Source organism: Prionailurus bengalensis, chromosome A1 (genome assembly GCF_016509475.1).
Source record: "Prionailurus bengalensis isolate Pbe53 chromosome A1, Fcat_Pben_1.1_paternal_pri, whole genome shotgun sequence".
Lineage (NCBI taxonomy): Eukaryota > Metazoa > Chordata > Mammalia > Carnivora > Felidae > Prionailurus > Prionailurus bengalensis.
Genome location: NC_057343.1, coordinates 95,667,170 through 95,681,042, shown reverse-complemented (window position 1 = coordinate 95,681,042; position 13,873 = coordinate 95,667,170). Strand labels below are relative to the sequence as shown.

The 13,873-nt window shown below is 45.6% G+C and overlaps 1 protein-coding gene across 3 annotated transcripts in view; it reads left to right on the top strand.

Moving 5' to 3' along the window:
• SEMA6A (semaphorin 6A) overlaps positions 1-13,873 on the top strand; it is a 135,281-nt gene that overhangs the window by 50,189 nt on the left and 71,219 nt on the right. The window lies entirely within an intron of this gene.

Below are 13,873 nucleotides of genomic sequence, written 5' to 3'. Positions count from 1 at the left end.
TGGCTGGGAAGTTTGGGGGTTAAGGGGAAAAAGCAAACAACGGTGAAGTGTTTTGGGGAAACAAGTGTTGTGAACGTGTACAAAATCCAAAATGCTGAAATGTGGGGACACTTAAGAGTTTCCAAATGCCAGCCTCAGGCTCAAAGGGGACTGAGAAGAAAACAGAAGCATACGTTTATTACATGCCTCTTTACTTTTAATCCTAAAAACAACTGTATGAAGAGAAAGCACCGTTAGCCCCCTTTTATAGTGGAGGAACCCGTGGCTGACAGAGATTAAATCAACTAACCCAAGGCCATGTGGCCACTAATAGACGGAATAGGACGGAAATCCACTATAATATAAGCTCCATCATTCACTGAGCAAGCCTCGGGGCCTAGAACATGCCTGGCACACAGCAAGTGCTCAGGAATTATTTTCTGAAACCACCAAACTCCAAAGCCGGTGTTTACAAAGTGGTCAGGGTCGAGTTGGTCTCAGAGAAGACGGACTTTTGTACCTGCTCCTGGGATAAAGAAATAGCTAGAAAGGCAAGTGGGCAGACATTTAGTTGGAATGAAGGAGCAACAGCAGTAGAAACACACAAGACAAGGGAGATAAAGAGTTAGGTGTTTTGCCTAAGTCTCTACCCAAAATACTGTTTCTTGTACTAGTAGAAAACTGTTTTCCTTGTCACTGAAACAACAGCTAAGACAAAGCATAGAACATGTGACCCCTAAAGAATATCTTCTAAGAATTAACAGTGTGTGTGTGTGTGTGTGTGTGTGTGTCTGTGTGTCTGTGTACATAATCATACATTCTACAGAGGTTAGAAACCTGTAAAAATAAATGGTAATATTGAAAGAGGTTTTTAACCTTAACTGTAGCATTTGCTTGTGGAAACTGTAATTACTGTTGTATTTTTGGTGGTGACTGTTCATGATTTTTTTAAAGGTCTGACAGCTGCCCTCTTGATATTTATGTGTTTCTTGCAAGGGAACCCAAGATTCACAACTGTGAGCTTGTAATGAGGAAAAGAAGACAATACAGATATCATGAAAAGGAGTATGAATTGAATATCACCAGAGAGACAAATCACATATTCTATGCTGCTTTAATTGGAAAGCAGTTCTTTCGTGGGGTTACTTTCTCCTCAGCTAAGATAATTAAGTCTGGGCTGACACTGGTGACCAGCTACCGATGATATATCGTCAGTTACTAACAATGCAGGAATCAGTAATCAAAATTTATATTTCCCAGGTTACCAGGGCACAGTTGAAGAAGAAAAGCCGTTTTGATAAGGCTGCGAGATAGGGTTCCTAACACAGTACTCACATGGCCTCTACTCCACAGCATCTGGGGGGGCTGGGGGAAGGGGGCTAATGAGGTCTGTTTTATTTCAACTCTGTCATAAAAGAGAACCTACCTATTGTCCGTGTTTACATTAAAAATACATCATAAGCCCCATGCTAGAAGTCTCTTCCTTGCTCCCTGTCATTTTTAATGGATCAAATTATATTTTCTTAGTGGTTTGGCATGAGGGCAGGTGGGCACAAAATAGACTTAGGTATTTTAAAAGCCACGCCATGCAGCTGGCACAAGTTTTTTGAATCATGATCAGTTATCCCTGAGCAGAGCTGAAGGCACTGAAATTGAAGGATTAGGATTGTAATTTGGATCCCATTTGTTTATATCAGCGGCGCCCAACTTGTCTGCTTACTACAATCACCTGGGGATCTACGAAAATTTCCAAAGCCCAGGCCATACCCCCAGACGAATGCAGTCACAATCTCTGGGTGTGGGACACAGGCACCTTTGATTTGCAAAGCTCTCCAGGAGATTTCAAAGTACAGGCGAGTTTGGAAAACACCGGTTTATACTCACAGCATGGTATGTGTTTGCACTTAGTTGTGCACAGAGAGGCATACGCAGGTGGGGTGAGGAAAAGGGAACACATATGATCCAAAGGGGAGCACCTGCCTCTGCAGTTCAAGCTGGAGCTGAAATTGGATTCTGAAACCACCGTCTCCCTCCCCAGTGAGAGAAGCAACTTCACAGTGGTTGAAAAGGACCCTGGGGAGAATGGAGAAATAAGCCTTTGGCCCCCCTCTGCTCAGCACCTAGCTCAGTGTGGAGTACAGAAGTGGAAAGGAGGGGCGCCTGGGTGGCTCAGTCAGTGAAGCGTCCGTCTTCAGCTCAGGTCATGATCTCACGGTTCGTGGGTTTGAGCCCTGTGTCGGGCTCTGTGCTGACAGCTCAGAGCCTGGAGCCTGCTTCAGATTCTATGTCCCCCTCTCTCTCTGCCTCTCCTCCACTCATGCTCTCATGCTCTCTCTCTCTCTCTCTCTTTCTCTCTCTCTCTCTCTCTCTCTTTCTCTCTCAAAAATAAATAAATGTTTAAAAAACAAAACAAAACAGTGGAAAGGAAAGAGGGAGGAGGAGTGCCTTATAGCTTACCTCCCAGAAAGGGATGTTGGGGTAGAACGAAGGATGCTTTTCCCTGATCATATTCCAATACAGTGCCTTCTTTGTCTGTTGCTGACGTCTTATTTTCTCTCTACTCTAGTCAATGTCCCCTCCTCTCTGGCAACAGTCATTCTGATGTAGTCTAAGGTGACCACTCCCAGAAGAGAACACCCATTCTGCTTCTAAAAAGCCCGACATCATTTAGGGATGCTCCAGAAGCCGCCTTTGGCCTTCCTGTGACATGGGAGGTGAACGCCAAGAAAGGGCATGGACGCCAAAGGACATGGGGGGTGGGGTGGGTAGGAGCCTGCCCGGAAATGAACATGCAAATAGAGGGAAAATCAGGTTCCCATACTCAGCACTGGAGTCTTGTTTGTAGAAAATATGAAGGATAGTTGCTTTGAGCTCTTTCGATTCTTTGAATTTGACCTCACTGTGCCCTGCCTTTCTAAGTTGGTTACATTTTTATTTGAAAGCTAATAAATTAGGCAGACATTCATATGGTGTGCAGGCAGGCGGGTTCACGGTGTTGGGTAAACTACGAGCCACCGTATGTATCCATCTGTGTCACAGATAAAATTCACAAAGTTATCTCTACAGACACCACAATGCCCGTAAACGCCCCTCACTCTCATCCTGTATTCCAGAATATTATCACTGGCTGAGCAGACTACGAAGGCAGAGAGGTCCTAGGGAAAATTCTGGGAAATGGCACGTAGCAGGAGGCCTGAGTCCTGGGTTTGCCTCAGGAGACACAGATTTTTAAGAAATAACTAGTTTTGGGGTTCCCCCCCCCACAAATGAAATGCATGCACAAGGAACGAATTTTTTAAAAACTACAAGAGTACAACACAAAAAGTGAGTCCCTTTCCCACAGGTGACCTCCAGTCCCCCTCTTTCAGAGACAAACCTGTGCTACTAGCTGCTTGTATGGCAGAAATGAAATATTCACAACACTTAAAAAATCAGTCTTGGGGTGGATTTAAATTTGCATTTTAAAAAATGCCCCTTTCACAATCACCATAGAACGCAAGGTAGTATATTTAAAAATACCCAAAGCCTCTTGAGTCAAAATCGACAAATATTTAGGGGCACCTGGGTGGCTTAGTCATTTGGGTGTCCAACTTTGATCTTGGCTCAGGTCATGATGTCACAGTTCGTGAGTTCAAGCCCCGCGTCACGCTCTGGGCTGACAGTGCAGAGCCTGCTTGGAATTCTATCTCTCTCTCTCTCTCTCTCTCTCTCTGCCCCTACCGGACGTGTTTTCGTGCTCCAAGTAAATAAATAAACTTAAAAAAAATTTTTTTTTAATTCAACAAATATTTAGCAAGGACTTTCAACGTGCAAGATGTTGCCTAAGCATGGCATTTGTAATGAGGATTCTACACATACACATTTCAGGTTTTCTGGTGTACAATCAACTCATCTAGTTTTATGTCTTTGCTTTAAATCCTTTTTTCTTTTCCAGAAACAAAGATCATCTCTTTCTTTTGCCCCACCCTCCACCTCCACTACCCCCTCCCATAACTTCTGAACTTTTCACACATTCCCTACTTTGAGATCTGTTTTGAGCCCAGATATCTGGGTGGGTGGTACGTTCTGGCCAAAGTACTATCTCTCATACCTTCTCCAGCTGGACTGGCTCAAGGATCTGCTATTCCCCAAAGAAATAAAACTTCTCTGAGTTGCAGAAGAAAAAGAGCTGCAATGCACTGTGCTGAAAAGACACATGTGCTGAAGGATGATAGTCAGGCCACGTCCCAGCCGACGTCCCGCCTGCATCTTGTTTGTGAAGGGAGAAACACCTCACTCTGTAGCCCGCTGAGGCCCACTGTGGGCTGGCTGCACAGATGAGCGCCCCATAGCCCCCTCCAGCCCCGGCCAGTAACATCTGTATGTGTTCTCTCCAGCTGGCTGGCCCAGCTGTTCTGGTGTCAGGAGAAAGTTATGAGTCACCGGGAAGGGATTTGAGGCAAGAGTGCAGTTATATCATCTCTTGGGGTCTGTATGTCATTGGCAATAGAGCCTTAGTAACAAGCCAGTGGATGACATTCACCCCCAGGAAGGCCACACACCAGAACTTAACTTCGTATCCCACACTGCAAGACCTCCTCTGAGCCTTGCAGAGATGAGACGAGGTGGGGCAGTATGGATGCTGGACGTTCCCACCCTAGAAGGCCTTGGGTGGGTGCCCATCACGTTCATTAGGTTACCGCCATCTCTGGCCTTGCAACCAACCTATCTCTACACAAGCTGGTCAAACTGGGATCCTGAATGAATGAGGCCCTGCCAAAGCCTGAGGACTTTCTCTTTGGTTGTTTGATTCCAGGCAGGCTATTTCATCCACAGAGCTATATGGGCAGCCTCCAGCAAAAGCTTGAGTCAACAGCAGGATTTTCCTGGACCATCTGTGGTTTCCTGCTCTAAGCAGTGCTTCCTCAGTACGTGGGAGGAAGAACTTGTCAGAGGATCCAAGAATCAGAGGCAATCAGGGTTTCCATCGGGACCTTACATGTTGTCTGGTCTAGCCCCACATCCGATGTCTGACTGCCCCAGACAATATTCCTTCTACTTCAACACTCATCCGGCCTCCCACCCCCCTGGGGAGGCCAGTCCATGTTTGTGTTACTGGGACTACTAGAAACATTATTTGGAGCAGCAATGACCTCCACATGGTTTCTGCCCATTGATCTTAGCTCTACCCTCATAACTGTCTTCCAGGTTTCTCTAGGTATCTAAAAACACCCGTCCTCACTCCTTGAGTCTCCACGTTTTTGTTTGTTTATTTTTGAGAGAGAGAGCATGAGCAGGGGAGGGGCACAGAGCAAGACAGAATCTGAAGCAGGCTCTACACTGACAGTGCAGAGCCCAAACACGTGGCTCGAACCCACAAACTGCAAGATCATGACCTGACCAAAGTTGGACACTTAACTGACTAAGCCACCCAGGTGCCCCTTCTGGTTTGTCAGAAGTTGTTCTGATGCTCTTTCTTGGGGTAACATGTACTCATTATTTGATGAGTATGTGTCAGAAGTTCACTGTGTAGTAAGCTTTGTTTCTGCACATGGAGATACCGTGACTAACAAGACAAGCTTGTCCATACCAAGGTGACATTCTATTTGGTGTTGGGGGGTGGGACAGATGAAATCAAGTAAGAATATAAATGCGGAAATACCAACTAGGGATAAATCTGCTACAGAAATTTGGAAGAATATGATTAAAAAAAAAAAGGCATTGGGTTGCTTTCCAAGGTCAGGAAAGGTCTGTTAGGGAAGAGACATTTTCACTGACTTCTGAACGACAAAGGTGAAACCGCTGTCTGAAGACTGGGAGAATGTTCCAGGTGGTGCAGGGGGCGAGCCGCAGGTCCGGGTCCAGAAGGCAGGAATGGAAAACCAGGTCAGTTGGATGGAGGAGAGTGTGGAATGGTGGAATGGAACCAGATGGGGTTGAGGGAGATAGGGGGTGCTTTCTGCACCCAGGAGAGGTGGTTTCAATTGCACCGTGAAAGCAGTAAGAAGCCACTAGAGAATTTATGCAGCGGAGGGCAGGACCTGACTGCGCTTTTGAAAGACCATCATAGGGAGTGAGTAGAGAGGTGGATAGATATGGCATGTGTTTGGTGATAAAATCAGTATCTGGATGTAACCTCTCCATCCCTTTGAACTTGAAGTATTTTACGTTTACGCTGCTCTCTACTTTTGCTGACCCGATGCTGCCTCCCAAGGCAGTCTGGGGGCGCTCTGTAAGGGCAGAACCCACCACTGAGTCCCTGATCTCAGGATCCCCCACATCCCAGCTCCGTGCCTTACCTGCACAGGAGACTCCACCATTTGTTGAGGGAATAAATGGATGAATCCATGAATGAAGGGGGACCGCTGCTCATTTAACCAAACGCTGAAAGTCAAGTCCTCTCTCCCTGCCAGCACGCCTGTATGCTGTCATCTCAGGTGTCCCGTTCCCAATGACAACTCCCGACACGTTAAGGAACGAATCTGTGACACACAAAAACAATGCCCCCTTGGAATAAAACCATTTGCGAAAAATGGGGAAAATTACCGAGAACGAGTCTCAGCCTCCAAGGCCACCTCACAAAGTGTGAGGGAAGAGGTATGTCCTCATGCCAGATGGTGACGTGGGGCCCGAGCCTAGGTAATCCTGGCCGGGTGTCATACAGCACCTTGTTCCCACCTCACTGAAAATTCTGGAGGACCCTCTGCCTTTCTTCCATGCCTTAGTGCTGCTGGAAAGGGCTGATTAAATAGATATGCGAGGAACACATCTGCCTACTCTTGCATAACACTTCAGAATGACTTTTCTTTTTTTACTTTTTGGAGAACTGAAGACTATGTTAACTGAACAGGAAGAATATCACCATTTGAGTAGAAAATGATTCTGCCTTAGTCTTTTACTTATTCACAGTGAACCTGGGGACTCTCCCTTTCAAAAAGAAGTTCATGCATTAGTCCCTCTCCAGGTGTTCTACAGCTCTGGGTGTGTGTGTGTGTGTGTGTGTGTGTGTGTGTGTGTTCCATCTCACTACTCAGACCTTAGCATCCTTACCAGAGAGAAAGCCTGTATGACCCACATGGACCTCTATGCTTTCCAGTAACCAGATGATGGGTAGCTTTTCAGAGCCATTTATGCATTTCCCATGCCACCATTTCCTCCCCAAGAAAGCCGTGCATGTGTGTGCGTGCAGGGATCCCTGTGCTGTCTTGGGGTGACCAGCCGCCTGGGCACATCTGCTGGGCTGGGTTTCCTCACTTCTCTTTTGTCTGACCCTCAGCACTTTCCTTTGGCTTCTGCCTGTCACACTCAAGCTTCCTGGATAATTTCACTTTCTCCTGATTCTGGTCTCTTTCACAGACAGTAATTATACTGATTGCCTGCCATGCTATTAATTATGGGATTTGCAGTTTATTTGTTTATTCATTCACTTATTCGCTCATTCTTAGATTGGGGGGTCAATTGGTGATAACCATGGACTGTTTTCCCTCCAGACAATCTGGATTGCCGTCATTAACTTTGTGTCCCGGTTATCCACCATTAGCCATCCGCCTCCATTTTGGCTCAGAAGTAGAAGTGATCAGCATTGTGCCTGATGCCCAGTGCCCATGTTGTGAGAATCAAACGAGGTGGGCCATTGGCGGGGGGGGGGGGGGACTACAATTTGTGGGGAGACTCTCAGGGAAGAAGGGAAGAAGTATGCCTTCCCCCTCTGCAAACCCCACCTGTTGCCCAAGATAACAGCTGTCCTCCCAAAATATTCTTGAAATTCAAATGCTTCACTTTATTAATGAGCCCTTCAGTGGACTGGTGTTATCTATGAAAGGACAGTTGCAGGTATTTAAAAATTAAAGGCAAGTACCTCAAGCAGCAACTGCCAGCCCACAGTTCCCTCTGATTACAGGGACTGGAAAAAGCCATTAGCCGGGGTCATTCCACAGGGGAGAGAAAGATTAGAGACCCCACACACTATGAAGGCTCCTTTGGAGAAACCACCCCCAACTGCACAGAAAAGGCAGTGAAGTCTACCCCTTTAACACACCCAGAGAGAGAGAAGGGGGTCGTTGGCTGGCGGGTGGGAAGGAAAATGAAGCTCACCCAGACGGGGCGAGGGGTGCTGCTGCCCCAGGTGAGGCTGCCACTCGCCCCAGTGGTAGATGCCACTGCTCACCCACCAGTCCTTGCGACCCTCTCTACCAAGATCACCCCGCTGCACTCATTCTATGGAAGCCTGTTCTTGTCAGCCCCATGTATGGACAGGAACCCGTCACTATGAGCACAGAACGGAGGAAATCAAGACGAGGTGGCTCAGTCAGCAATTCCTAACCTCTGAATTATTGTTTCAAGTATAATAGGATACACATTTTTTTAAAAAAAGAGGAAATGAGACTACATTTTTTTCATTGCGAGCCCCTCACAGCACACCTGGAACATCAGAGAACTCCTGGGTTTAGCAAAGCTGGTGCTGGGAATCATGCTGTAAAGCACCTCCTTTGCCCTTATTTTTCATCTTGTTTTTATTTTTTTTAATGTTTATTTTATTTATTTTTGAGAAAGAGAGAAAAACAGAGTGTCAGCAGGATAGGGGCAGAGAGAGGGAGGGAGGGAGACAGAGAATCTGAAGCAGGCTCCAGGCTCCAAGCTGTCAGCCCAACGCGGGCCTCGAACCCATGGACCACGAGACCATGACCTGAGCTGAAGTCGGACGCTTAACTGACTGAGCCACCCAGGCGCCCCTTTCATCCTGTTTTTAATCTCTTCAGGGACAAAGGAATATAGTTTTGCAGTCTCTCTCTCAAAACCTTTGCAATAGATGTGTTTGAGAATTTTTAATTTTTCATATTTTAGGAAAGTGACATGGGACATATACCCCAGGGGGGGCAACATCCAGTAACCAAGCCATTAACACTGTTTGCAGTGGAGCATTATTTACAATAGCCAAGATATGGAGGCAGCCCAAGTGTCCACCCAGAGGTGAATGGATAAAGATGTGTGTATACACACACACGCGCGCGCACGCGCACACAATGGAGTATCACTCAGCCATAAAAAAAAAAAAAAGAATGAAATCTTTCCAACTGCAACATGGATGGACCCAGAGAGTATGATGCTAAGCGAAGTAAGTCAGACAGAGAAAGACGAATATCATATTATTTCACTCCTATGTGAGATTTAAACAAAACAAACAAGAAAACGCTCTTAAATGCAGAGAACAAACTGGTGGCTGCCAGAGGGGGTGGGAATGGGGGAGGTGAAATAGATAAAGAGGATTAAGAGGTATATACTTCTAGTTACAAAATAACTAAGTCACAGAGCTGAAAAGTAGAGCACAGGGAATACAGCCAATAAGATTGCCAGTAATGTTGTTTGATGGAAGGTGGTGACTACACTTATCACGGTGAGCACTGAGAAATGTCTAGAACTGTTGAATCATGTCACATACCTGAGACTAATACAACACTGTATGTTAACTACATTTCAATTTTAAAATCCTTTCTGCAAAAAAAAAAAAAATGTTTTTTGCATTGACATGTGTAAGTATTCATACTAACAAGAATAAATAAAGACTATAAATGGTGTCATGCCAATTTGGGTCAAATTTGGTCACCAAATAAATGGGGAAAAACTTGTAAGTTTTCCGGTGGGTCTGTTCTCTTGGTTTGGTTTCGGTTGTAATCGCAAATAAGGGAGTGTATACCTATAATTCAAAACTGACTTGCTTCATCTAGATCTAAGAAACAAAATCAAATCTTGTTTTTCTTTAAACTTAAGAAAAAGTGAGGCATTTTTCAAGACAACTACTGCTATGAAAATAGTTCATCCAGATGCCAACCACCTTCATCTCAATGAACAGGACTTTTTAAATCTGTTTCTGTGCAGTGAACTTTAAGTCACCTATGTAAGGAATCGAGTCATTAAGTGGCAGAGAAATTTAAACAAACCCATAATTTCCTGGAACTTAGTCTTTCTGGCCTTAAGGAAGCATATTTTCAGGATGTTTGAAAATAGTTATTAATTTTGAGGGTACGATTTCACATTATAAATAAACGATGACAGGGAGTGTGATCACCAGATTTGGCTTGATTTGAAAAGCAGCCAGAAAGTGGTGCTCTCTCTACTCCAATTCAAACGGATACCTGTTCTAAGTAAATCAAGCCAGCCTAATAAAGAATATGAACAAAGGCAATAAAGGTATCATTCATTTCAGAAATTCAGCAATGTCTACCAAATGCAATAATACATTTAAATGTATTTAACTTTAAATTTGCAGTTTTAATCCGGTTCCCTAGGACATAAAGAGAACTTGTTTTTCTTTTTAATAAATGAAATGAATTTCCTAAAGACTATAAGAAAACTGAGGAAACTCCAGGGATAATGCTTCCATCTCATGTCTGTCCTGGATGTGTCTAGACTTAGACACACAGATAACCCACTGTGTACGTAGATATTTCACTGATGATAAGAACCAGCCAGGAATAGCGTGCTTTATTATGGAGCAGATCCTGAAATGATATTATGTTTCTCTATACACAATGAGAAGCTTGTAGTCAACTACAAGGTCTAGTTTTGGCTTTCACGTTACTGGAAGAGCATCGGACCTCACTGAAAGAGACAAGGAATAGGAAGAATGAAAGCTAGCATGCTAGCAGCAAACACCAGAGAACCTGATGCAACAAGGTTAGTTCAAGAAAATGGTTTCCGCTGCCTGATCTGGAGACTGTTCTACCAAAAAAAAAAAAAAAAAAAAAGCAATAAAAATTTGTAGGGCTCAAAGTGTCAATCATCTGTGACTGGTGATGTTGTTATTTGGGGCTGTTGTTAAGAGCTCAAAGGAGGAGGCTTGCAGGTGGATTCCATTTCTCTGTGACCCATGTTTGAAGCCGGCTTCCACTCCAGAAGGGGAAAGAACGCTATCCCAGCAGCCAGCTATGCCTGGGGCAAATCCCAGGCCCAGGGAAGAGCAGCAAGGTAAGGGCTGTGGCTGGGAGAGCCTGCTTTCCATTAACTACACTGAGAGCAAACAGAGGAGAAATTACTGGGGAGACACGTCCTGTCAAAGGCCAGAAATTGCTCTATTTTAGTTTAAATCAGCTCAGAATTTTGACAAAGGTTCGTGGAAAACTTCAGACACTCATGTCTCTAGTTCGCTCTCTGCAACGTCACTCTGCAGATATCTTTCTAAGGGTGACAGGAAAGTGCCTCCAATTTAGGCCCGTTATTTTTGCCCTCTGTTTCATTTTTAATGAAATTACCGATGTACAGAAAACCAGGGAGAGTAATACGAAAAGAACTCACATAATCCACACCTCAAACAAACTAATACCAATATTCTGAGCTTCTACTGAGAGCTCCCTCCCCCCCCCCCCCCCGCCACCCTTCCGCTTCCTGGGTCCTATTCTTAGAAGGGAAAAGGAATCTGGTCCAATCTTCATTCTCAGCTAAAATTCTTTAAAGCGAACTTTGGGTGAAGTGCAAAATATCCATCCATTACTTTAGACAAATGTTTGGAATTCCTTAAGCAAAGAGTGAAATGGTCCAGTTTTGGTGTCTGAAAATCCAATCAGCACAGAGTTGCTCATTTCAACACACCCTTCTCCAGACCGGGTCCTCCTTGAGATCTCTCAGTTCCCTCTGGCACCTCTGGTCCACAGTGAACCACCAGGCCACATGCCAAGTCTTTCTCCAACCAGAGGCTCTGGGTGACCACCCCAGCCCCATACCTCTCTCTGCAACACCTTCCCCCTCTGGACAGTATTCTTCTCCCACGGGACTTGTCTGTCTTTCTGAAACCTTATTGGTACTTGTTTATGCCTGGGTGGCTCAGGGCAATGGGGAGGAGCTGTCGGGTCCATCTACTAAAGAGGACGTTCCTAGCGGGTGAGGAGACCTTTTTCTCCATCTCCATCTCATCAGCATCTAGCACAGAGCCTGGCTCCCGAGAGCAAGCAGGGAATCGGGCAATGGAAGTAATGAACATCAGGCAGGAAGCCCAGGAGAAATGAATGAGTCTTGGCTTCCTTTCTGAAAGCACTGTGATGTAGGGACAGAGCTCAAGGAAGGAGTCAGGAGTCCTCGACTGCTGTTCAGCTTTGCCACTTCTGAGCTGTGCCACACTTGGCGAGTGACCTCACTTCTCGGGGCCTCAGTTTCCTTAATGGTAAAACAAAGGAGGGATTTGTTTCTGTCTCCGGGCAGATACTGGAGTTCAGCAATACTGTAAAGGCTGCAAAGATGGGAGTTGGCCAGAAGCTGGTGTGTGACATAGATGAGCATGGCTGGGACTGTTGCAGCTTTCTGAGGTCAAGACACTTGGCTACGGTATTCTCGGGCCTGCTAAGGTCATGACTATGCCCACGGAGCCCTGGTGAGGCAGAAGAGTGTATTGGAAACATCTGAGCAAAGTGCACTGAATGCCTTGGCTCGGCAGGGGGGCGGCTGGGGAGGGCCGGTGTCAGGGAAGAGGGGACCGTGTTGGTAAAGACAAAGAAAATGGTCGTAACACAGAACCTCCTGAACGCTAAGACATCCCTTCTCCCCTTAAAAGATTCAATCGGTTTACAACCAAACTTCATTTTTTCCAATAAATTTTTTTTTCCTAAGGAGACTTCCGAATTCACAGCTGTTTTTCTGCTCCTTTGTGACGGTGGCTTTAGACCTAAGATGGAACATCTGTTATACACAGTCAGTGTTTATTATTATGCTCCACTGAATGCCAACATCACTCTCCAAGATGTGCTGAAGTTAGGTCTGTGACATTTCCCTTGAAGTGGGTGCTTTTATATCTCTGCTGATGGCTGAGAAGAGGAGAAAGAGAGAGAGTGGAGTCTTTATTAAGAAGCCAGGGCTAGGGGTGCCTGGGTGGCTGTCGGTTAAGTGTCCGACTCTTGATTTCGGCTCAAGTCATGATCTTGCAGCACGTGGGTTCTAGCCCCACGTCGGGCTCTGGGCTGACAGTAAAGAGCCTGCTTGGCTTTCTCTCTCTGCCCTCCCCTGCTCATGCTCTCTCTCTCTCTCTCTCAAACTAACTAAATGAACTAAAAAAAAAAAAAAAGATGAAGAAGCCAGGGCTATCTTTCTCATTTGCATGAACCTTATGTCTTAATGCAAATATCACCCAACAGGTGGCCAGACGTGGTCCCTAAAGACTGAGTTGAACGGTTTCAACCAGGATCACCGGGGCCACGTTGCTCCTAATTCCATCTGCAAAGTGTTCTTTGGTGGCCCCGGCCATGCGTCCTGTGGACAGCAGCATCCTCTTAATGCTGGAGCCCTTGAAACAGGGCTGTCCAGGCCAGTGAGGGACACCTGCTGTTTAAACACTTGTAATTCTTGAGATGGTGCGAGAATAATCAGCAGTTGGGTGTCTGGGAGACAAGTCTCCAGCATTCAGCAAGCTGGATTTTCTGCACCAGCACCTGCTCTCCTGCCTCTCTCTGGGCAGAGGCTCCTTCCCCCGACTTGAGGGGTGTCCAGATCTATTTATCTTATCGGCTCCTGAAGCAGGCGGCCTTGTTCTTACCCTTCATAACAGACACTGTTCTCTATGATGTATCGGCTTTACAACATCACTGCTGAGGAGGCTGTAAGCTGGCAAGTGGTTCCACTTAACACAATGTTGTCACGAGACAATCAATTTCTCCTAAAACTGTGGCTTAGAAGCATTTGCGTCTTTCTGTCACATTAAGCCTGCAATCACAGCGCTGTAAAGTGGAATGAGCCTTTGCATGCCGACATGTTTGGAAGCAACTCGTGTGCTCCTTTTATAGTTTTATTACTGAAGCCATTAGGGACGTTCAGCCACTCTGTCCACGTGAGCAGAGATGCATCGACCTATATTCAACTATTACCTTAAGTGCAGTTTCTATTTATGTCGGCAGCTCTCTCTTTCCAGCCTTCCTTCTGTTCTCCTTTCTCGTTG